The sequence below is a fragment of the Ornithodoros turicata genome, chromosome 2 (genome assembly GCF_037126465.1).
Source record: "Ornithodoros turicata isolate Travis chromosome 2, ASM3712646v1, whole genome shotgun sequence".
Classification (NCBI taxonomy): domain Eukaryota; kingdom Metazoa; phylum Arthropoda; class Arachnida; order Ixodida; family Argasidae; genus Ornithodoros; species Ornithodoros turicata.
Genome location: NC_088202.1, coordinates 132,347,333 through 132,356,298, shown reverse-complemented (window position 1 = coordinate 132,356,298; position 8,966 = coordinate 132,347,333). Strand labels below are relative to the sequence as shown.

At 47.8% G+C, this 8,966-nt stretch overlaps 1 protein-coding gene across 1 annotated transcript in view; it reads left to right on the top strand.

The window, feature by feature from the left end:
* The first annotated feature begins 358 nt into the window (after window positions 1-358).
* The window catches only part of LOC135386162 (neuronal acetylcholine receptor subunit alpha-10-like), a 203,140-nt gene continuing 194,532 nt past the window's right edge, over window positions 359-8,966 (top strand). Inside the window, exon 1 of the mRNA XM_064615930.1 lies at window positions 359-392. The gene's annotated coding sequence lies outside the window, so the exon portion shown is untranslated. The remainder of the gene's footprint in view (window positions 393-8,966) is intronic.

Here is an 8,966-nt window from a genome sequence, read left to right as displayed (position 1 = left end):
CCTCCAGCTCTTTTCCAAAATGGCGCGAACCGCCTCGTATCTCTGGAATTGGAAAATGCGCGCAGATGCCTAGAGACCCGCACGCATGTGTTCCGTTCCCACAGTAGCGGTGCAGCACGCCTTGCTCGCTGCTGTCATGGGATGGAAACCTATTTTTCCGGCGTACTTAGGAGATTTTCTTCGCTTATTCCGTTTAGCATCTCGCCGATCGTATGTAAGCCCCGCAACTCTTTCTTCTACGGTGTCTTTCTTCTTTCCGTTTTTCAGCGTTAAGGGACCTTCGTGTGAAATTACGGAAAATCGTTTTCGGACGCACAATGTTGCATCTAACGATTACCTTCGTGTCTCTCTGTTTTTGCAGGAGCACCTGAGCGAGAGGACGAAATTTCGGGGTAAGTTGTTTTCGTTCTCTGTCTGCGGGGTTCTCGTAAAAAGAAAACGAGGTTGGAAACAGAAATGGGCGGCGCAATGTGTATTCTGTCTCTGGAAGTTGCGTGCAGTGACCGTGGTTCACAAATGCTCTACGTCTCGTTTTCTTCTTTGCCATCTTCGTCATGTCGGGGAAGCAGGGAGAATAATGGTTGGTTGGGTCTAACAGTTCTTACAGTTAATCTATTTAAGTGGCCGGCTTTCCTTTTCTAATGTTTTGTCGGTCTCCCTCTTTGTCATGGGCGTACCGAGAGGGGGGCAAGGGGGTCCGTGCCCCCCCCCCCCCTGGAACTCCAAGGTCGCTTGTGAAAATAGTGCGCTCTTTAGCCATAGATCGTAATGATTATTCCCAGACGTCATGATAGGAACCTCTGAACACCCACACAGAGAGCAACGTCTGCCTCCAGAAAAAGATGTGGTAAGGGGGGGGGGGGGGTTGCACTCTTGCCCCCATGGAAGCGCTTTGCCCCCCTTGGAAAAAATCCTGGGAACGCCCATGCAGTCTGCTGTCTGCGCCTAGCAACAGGGCTGTACGTCTCGAACTTCACATTTCGGGTACCTCCATAATGATATTTACTGCGTGTAACTTACCGGTAATATGCTAAACAGACTTTCCCATGGCCTGTCGTCATTCGGACCGAAAGGACGTCCATCTTACCAGTGCTGCGCTCAAGGTCAGCTTCACAAATGTCTGCTCTTTAATACAATACTAACGCTGGCTAGAACAGCGCACACACCTTTAGACGTTGACGCAATTGCTTCACACTGCACGATAACACGACAGACCATCGTAACAACTGTTGCGGGGATGCACCATTGCGACGGTACCTTTTCCATCTCCATTGAGGCTAAGTGGAAAAGTTGCAGTGGCGTCACTGTCACGCGGTCTGCGAGTGTGTGAAAATCTAGGAGCTGCGACGGTCTGGGAAAGTACGTTCGGATGAGGAGAGGCGGTTTTACGGACGGACGCAACGGGACACGTTCGGATGAAACATGTAGTACCTCTCCGGGAAAGAAATGCATCCTCCATGAAAAAAGAAACAAACAGCAACAGAGTACATGAATAATTGAAATCTGAATGAATCGGTTTTAGAAGGGATCTGATAGACGCGACAAATCCTTTATGGGCTTCTTGAAGACTTGTTAGTCTGACCTTCCGCCTAACATGCTATCAAGGATTTTGAAGTGCGTCTACATTTTCTTTCCCGAGCGTTCCATAATGCCCTTTTTCACTTTATTCGCGAAAGATCCCCTTACGTTAGCTACATGTTCTGCTTTTGTAACTAGCATGAAAGAGTATGCGGACATCGTTTCCACACAGTCAACCGGTCTCAGTGGATCAGTTCGTAGCGTGTCCGCCTATGCTGATGCCAAGGTTGCGGATTCGAACCTTGCCGAGGACGCCAGCAACTTGTGACACTGTACAAGTTACACAGACACGCCGTCTTCCACGAGGGACGGTAAATATGGCGTCCCGTGTGCTGAGATTTCGGCGCACTTTAACGAACCCTCTGGTGGGCATAATTAGTCCACAGAGTGACCACTGTGGCGTCGTTCATAATCGTAGTTGTCTCGCGACGTGATGTCACGAATTATCGTTTCCACGCAGCCCCAGAGCATGGTAACAAATACGATTCAGTTATGTCACAATCAAAACGACCGAACGCATTCGAACAAGGTGCTTTGTACATCTAAGACGCATCGTCATTTCGCAGTTCTTTTTTGGTGACACTGGGAGCCGTTCAAAAATATAGACAGCATGTTTTCATAACGTGTACTGTCCCCAACGGGATCTATATTCGACGTGTTCTTATAACGCCCCTACGGAAAAACCCTTCCAATAGATGGATGCGGCGTTTTTGTTATTACAATTCTTCCGGACAAGAGCTCTCTCCATCGACAACGAAACCAATTATGAAAGCCCTGAGGAAGGAGTCGTAAAAATAGGAACGCACCCCGATGTATCACAGCTGTTACTGAGGTATTTTTTGTTCCTATGCACTTTCTTCGCTATTTCCAGATGAACTCTTTCACATTAACACTCTAGATCTTGGACATTCACGGTCTAGGAGAACGGGAAGCCATGTGAGGAATTCGTCTTGGTTTAAATAACTGGGTTTCTGCAGCACTTGATCAGTTTGACCAGTACCTGCAACTCTATTCCTTTGAAATTCCGTCATGAGCAGGAAAGGAGGGTACTCTGCCGCGGGTTCGACTGTTTTTTTCAATTCTGCTATACTGAGATGCTTCCAGGACATTGAGGCGGACATCAAGTTCTGAAGCTAGGGATCACAGTGAAGCGAAGTGGAACTTGTAGAGCTTCGTCCCTTTCAGGCAGTTATAGACGTTTCACTCATTTTCATTCATTTTTTTTACATTCATTTCTTCTTCAGTCTCAAGCAGTCGCTGAACAGTTAGCATTAAGTGTTACGCAGTAGCAAGATCCACGTGTACGGAACTACCATCTACATATTTTTCTTTAAATACGTTATTGCCTCGCACACAGTGCTCCTTGCTATCTTGCAGCCTGCCTCCAAGAAAGCACATAGCGTCCTTTCTTTCCCTCTCTCTCTCCGCGCATGAGAGCGATCTGCCAATCAAGTTACTACAGAGATATGGCCTAAGCACTCTCCCAGCTGTGTTTTGCATTTCCTGCTAATGCCCGGTATGTCTCGGGTGCCTTTTGTAATGGTAGCAACCAGGAAGATTGTTCCTGCGATAGGTTATAGCCTTTCTGTGACAGCGTCCTTTTTGGCTCTTCCGCGGTCCTCGGGTCGTGGCGGGGTTTCGGTGCACTGAGTAAGGAGCCCTATGTCGTCACTCCCCGTTTTGGATTCTCATTGATGTTTCCGTGGGTTCACGTGCCTTTGCACAGATTCTTCTGTTCTGGTAATACGACAGGCGATCGTGGTTTGAGACTGTGTCTGGTTCCTTCATTATAGGAGTAGTTAGCTACCCCTCGCTTGTCAGCATCGCTCGAGCCCAGCTCTACGTAGCCGGCTGTTTTCTCTTTATTTCTGCACCTGCAGTAGGTGGTGGCCCTGGCGTTGATGGTGTGAACAGTTTGCCACCTACAGTGCAAGCAGGTATTGGCGACAAGTGCAGCTACAATTATGTGGATACATGGACGATGAGCCTTCAGGGAACCTATTCACGTTCTAGGGAGCATGTTCGACCACATACTAGAGATGTAAACAGAGGAAATCAAATACGGAAATATTTACAAAAGGAACGTATTTCTTTCCTTTTTTTTTTTTTTTTTTTCAGCCGCTCATATGTTGACAAAAACCTCAAAAATTCCAGATGGCGTTTTTCCCGCCCAGCACATTGTGAGGCGCAGAGTTTTGGTTTCACATTCAGCCTACAAAGTACTTCGATGAGCAGCGGCAAAAGATCGCCATCGTCATTCATCGCTTTCGCTTTGTTTGAGCGCAGTGTTCATGGCACTTTTGTAAAATAGTTCGTCCGCAGTCGAACATTGGATGGATTTCTCGTTGCGCGAATTGCAAACCCCAGGACAAGCTAGGGGTAAGTAACAACATAGAGACGTCTCTGTCAAAGCGACACGTCGCCGTTTGGGGAGCAATCTCTCAACTGCACTTCGCACCGCCGCCATCTTGATTGTTTTGAACAGGGGTTTCGTACGCTTTGCATCATGGCTTTGCACAGCGATGCTCAATTCCTTTGAAATGTAGGGGATTGAATGTCCTTCGGAGCTTTATATGTAGACGACGCAATGTTCTGCTTGCATGTGTTGGAGGAGCCCGGCACGCAGGCAGGGGTGGACTCTTATTGGGTAATACTCTGTATATACATGTCAATAAACAAGTTACAGCATGCAGTAACGGTATCCTCATTGTTTCCATTTTTTTCCAAATTTTCGGGAAAAAAAAACATGAAAAATAAATGGTATTTCTTCCAGGCCCAAATTTTCTGGAAATTTTCCATCCCAACCACAGACATTAATTGAAGTGGAATTTTGTCTTGCATGCGAAAGCAAATGGAGAAAAAAGGAAAGTGCTCGCAAAATTGTTCCTACCGAGAGTTTTTGTTTTTATTTATTATTCTCCCTTCTCGCTTATGGAGAACGAGACGCATGGCCCAGACAGACGTGATGTAATGCTCGAATTCCCTTACCCCGTTGCTCATACAGGGACGCAGTTTTCCACGTCTGTGCGTATCTCGAGGTGTTGCAGCTCTTTAGGCGGTGATATATTGACGTAAAGTTCGCTTTAAGGGCCCTGTAAATTGTACTCCTGCAACCGACTGAAAATTACGCTTCAGTACGCTGCGGGAGTTGCACATTGCCAGTCTGCTATGCTTCGTGCTAAACGGTGGGGATAAAATAGTCCATTGTGTACGCTGTAATGGCTTGCATGTGGTGTTGTAACGTTGTGATCAATTCCATGTGATCGCGTTTTGGACTTTGATTCTTTTCTCTTCAGTTATCCTCGTTTCTACAACGGCAGAGTTTAGCTACGCCGATGTCGTTTCCTTAATCCGGTTTATATATATATATATATGTTTGTTTGTTGTTGTTTTTTTAGCTCTGCATCTCTTCATTTCAATGATCCGGCCAAAAACGATCTGCTGGCCATCTTTAGAATGCAGTTTCACAATGTAGTCGTAAAAAGGTTACAATGCAAAGAAAGCTACACTGTTTTGCCAACACACAAACATATGTTGTGTTAAACTCGAAAGGAGGCGCACAACGTAATCTATCTAGATTTTGATATTGTCGTACTGAGCTAAACACTGTTTCTGGGCATTATCATCGGTGCCTTTTTCAGGTATCCTCTGGTGAGTACCAAAAGAAAATTGTTTTCTTCACTCCATCAGTCAATCAATTCGAATCAATCACATTGACTTCGCTTCTCTGCGTGAGCAGTTAAGCAACACTGTCGGCCACTCAGAACACTGTACTTCCTTGCTCTTCCTAACGGAGAGGATTTCTACGAGTCGTTCTATAGTCCCGAACGCAACCTGGTCGCGGGCGATTTTTCTTTCAGTGTTGTTTCCGTGTTCGTTCACTTCCTCGTGATAGGTGTCACGTGTCCTTGTGAGCAGAACACATGCTTGAACAATTGCTTTGTCAGCCGGTAGCGGCAGTTGTGTACTTTTCTACACTGTAACCATAGACCAGAGCACGGGACAATTTCCTTGTGTTGTCATGCTTATGACCACCCCTGAAGGGGCATGCAAACGACGTAAAAACGAGGAAATATCATTCTCTAAAATGTTCATTTAACTTTGCGAAATAATAGTAGCCGACAGTGATTACAAAACGCTTCGTGCACTATTTCTCAAACATGCTCTGCCCTCCAGGTCAAAACAATACCATCGATATTATTGTGGCGTTTCATACGGGCTACCACTCACATTGCTGCATTTTCTAAAAATAGCCTTCTTTGTTTTACTTCTTTTTTAGTGCAACTAGACTACATTTGTGAGGAATATCCGTCAGCCAGAACGCGTTAGGGGTGCACCTGTTAAACAAGCCCTCAGTAACAGATGTGGGATTACTTCAGATAAGCCGAACTGTTTCTATAACGTTAAACCTGTCCTCAGCGACGGGGCAGCAATAGTTCGGCTGTAAACATGCTGCACACTCTGATGGTTGCAGTCGTACTACACTAACGAGCCACTGCCCATGTGTTGCACTACATTATGTGTTCCAGACACCTTGGACTTCTATATCTTCCATATCGAGTATGTACGGACCCTCTACAAATCAAAGGGTACAGAGACATCCGAAACACTGCTCTTATAGAATTGCCAATAGTAACCGGCAGACTCAAAATTGCATGCATGGAACAACAACATCAACAATAAATGCTGGGTCCATGGCCAACGAGCACTCAACTGCCAGCTTTGCGAGCCGTTACAAAGTTTTTAAGGGACACCAAGCTGTTAGACGGGCTATGACCCTGTCTGTGACGTTCGTCGCCGCTTCGCGACATCTCCAGTGGGTGTGGGTGGATGTGTCGGGCATTCCTCTCCTTAGGTGATCTGGGATAGCCGGCCCTCGTCATGAGGGCTACAACCCCCTTTTTTTCTTTCAATCATCATCATCAACAACAACAATAAATGATGGAGAAGTGATGATAACATGGCATATTTCCCCGTGCTAGCCACAGGACCCTCCCCACTTCGCGGAGGTTAATACGAGATGATGAATTAATGGTGAGCGCGGAGCAACGACAGGTCGGAGTTCTGTTTAGAGCTTTTCGAGGAGGCCAGTAGCTTGTACGAAAGCAAAAATGGAGCGAAGAGCCCGGTACTGTCGCGCAGGGGAGCTCCATGGGCCAAGTACTTTGGACAAGCTGAATGGTCTATGGTCAAGGAGCTTATGTTGGCGTCGAAACACCCAGCGTTCACACGTGTACCGGCCACAGTCCTCGATGATATGGGGAATCGTAGCTGGGATGTGACAAACTGGGCACAGCGCCGTGTTACTGTAACCAAGCTTAACCCGGAACACAGGAGTGAAGGTGATGTTGAGTCGTAAACGCCGCAGAAGGGACGTAAAGCTGTGAGGGAAGCCACCTGTCATCTTAAATGATGACGTGTCCACTGCATGGAGGAGTGACTATTGAGTGATGTCATGGCCCCATTATCGAGAGGGATATGCTCGGCAGTGTCCATGGTGCCACTGAAGGGGCGCTCGGGGCAATAGTAAAGACGTGGATGTTGCCAGATGGTGCTTTAACGCATAGCGAGAGTTTACTTTTCTTCCGCTTAGGTAGCTTTTGAACCAGAGGGTATTTCTCCGGCGTAGGCGATCACCATCCCCGTCTCAGCGCTGCGCCGGACATCAAGGCACGTCCGCAGGCTGAGTGCCAGTGTACACTAAAGCTTGTGTTCAGACGTGGCTGATAGAGCGTGCAATACGGTACGGGCAAGCTGTATAGCAGGGGGTCGTGTTGGAGCGTTTTCGGAGCACATGAAGGTCCCACTCAGGGCAGCCCCAGCGCACACCAGCAAGGTGGCGAATCACACTCCCCCAGCGCTGAGCCTTTGAAATGATGAAGTCAATGTGCCTACTCCAAGAGATGTTGCGGTCCAAGCTGCGGTCCCAGGAACCTGTGAAACTTGACTTGTAGGAGGGGGCAGTCGCCAATGCGAAGTTGGAACCTGCACATCTATCTCCGAGTAAAAGGAAGGACAGCGCTTTTCTTCGGTGGAGATATCCATCCCCGCTCTCAAGAAGTTGTAAGTGGCGTCCAGTGCTCTTTGCAACCGATGTTAAATTGCCGGCTGGGACTTTCCGACAGTCCAAACACACATCGTCCGCATATATGGATAGATTTACTCTGTACGGGAGGCATTCCTTGACGTCAACCACGAGAATATTAAATGGCTTAGAACTCTTCCTTGAGGGACACCCTGAGTAACGGCACGGGTCTTCTCTGTGTCACCCTCGCCTGTTCTGACAAAAATCCTCTTTTGTCTCAGGATTTGGAAATCCATGCAAGCGCTATCCCAGACACTTGAGACCGAAGCAACGTGTGAAGAACACCGGGGTGCCTTACAGTGTCATACGCCCGCTTGACGTTCAGGAAGACAGCCATCACTATTTGTCTCCATGCTTTCGCTTCCTCAACAGCAGAGATCAAATTCATCACGGAATACATCGAACTGCGATGCCTACGGAAGCCTGACGTTTCCTAGGGGAAAACAGATCTTCTCTCATGCCACCACTCAAGCCTGTGCAGCACCATACGCTCTAGGACCTTGCCTAGGCAGCTGGTAAGGATGAGAGGCCAAAAAGACGCGAGATCCAAGGGGTGTTTTCCCGGTCTCAGTATGGGGACAACTAGGTCCTCCTTCCGCTGAGCTCGGACGTCCCTCTATGATTGGTTGTAGGTCTCTATGAGGACCAAAAGGCAGGTGTCATTCAAGTTATGGAGCGCTGCATACGTGACCAAGTCCGGACGAGATGACTACTTTTTCCGAGAAAACGCAAGGGCCGCCTTGAGCTCTGCAAACGTGAAGTCTGCATCCATGTCGGGGTCAGAAGATGGAGGGGCTTGGTTAATAGCGCGCTGTAGCTGCAAAGCATCTTCTTGAAAGCCTGGACATTTCGTTGCCTCGGAACTCACTGCTATGATCTTGCAAAATTCGTAAGCGACGTGAGATGTGGGCAAAGGTACCTGGAGCAGAGCGAAACGTCTAGTCCCGAGAAGTCCCGACGCAGGAATGGTGGAGCGACCCATCATTCAAGACGCAGAGGTCAAGATCTTCAAGGTCGTCGCACCACAAGGACCCCTTCCTCACATAGGATGGTGCGCGTTGTTATCACCAACTACAAGAGAGAGAGATGGAGAGAGAGAGAGCACCCAATCCACTAAGAGCCGATCGCAAGTCATGCATCATAACCTGAACTGACGGCGGGACATATGTACTCAGAACAGACAATGTAGTTCTTCCAAGCTGGACCCTGCAATGCACAAGGTCGAATGGCAGTGGCCAAACCGGGTGTATCTGCTCAAATCATGCCGCACGAGAGCACTATTCTCCAAACTGACACCCCGTGC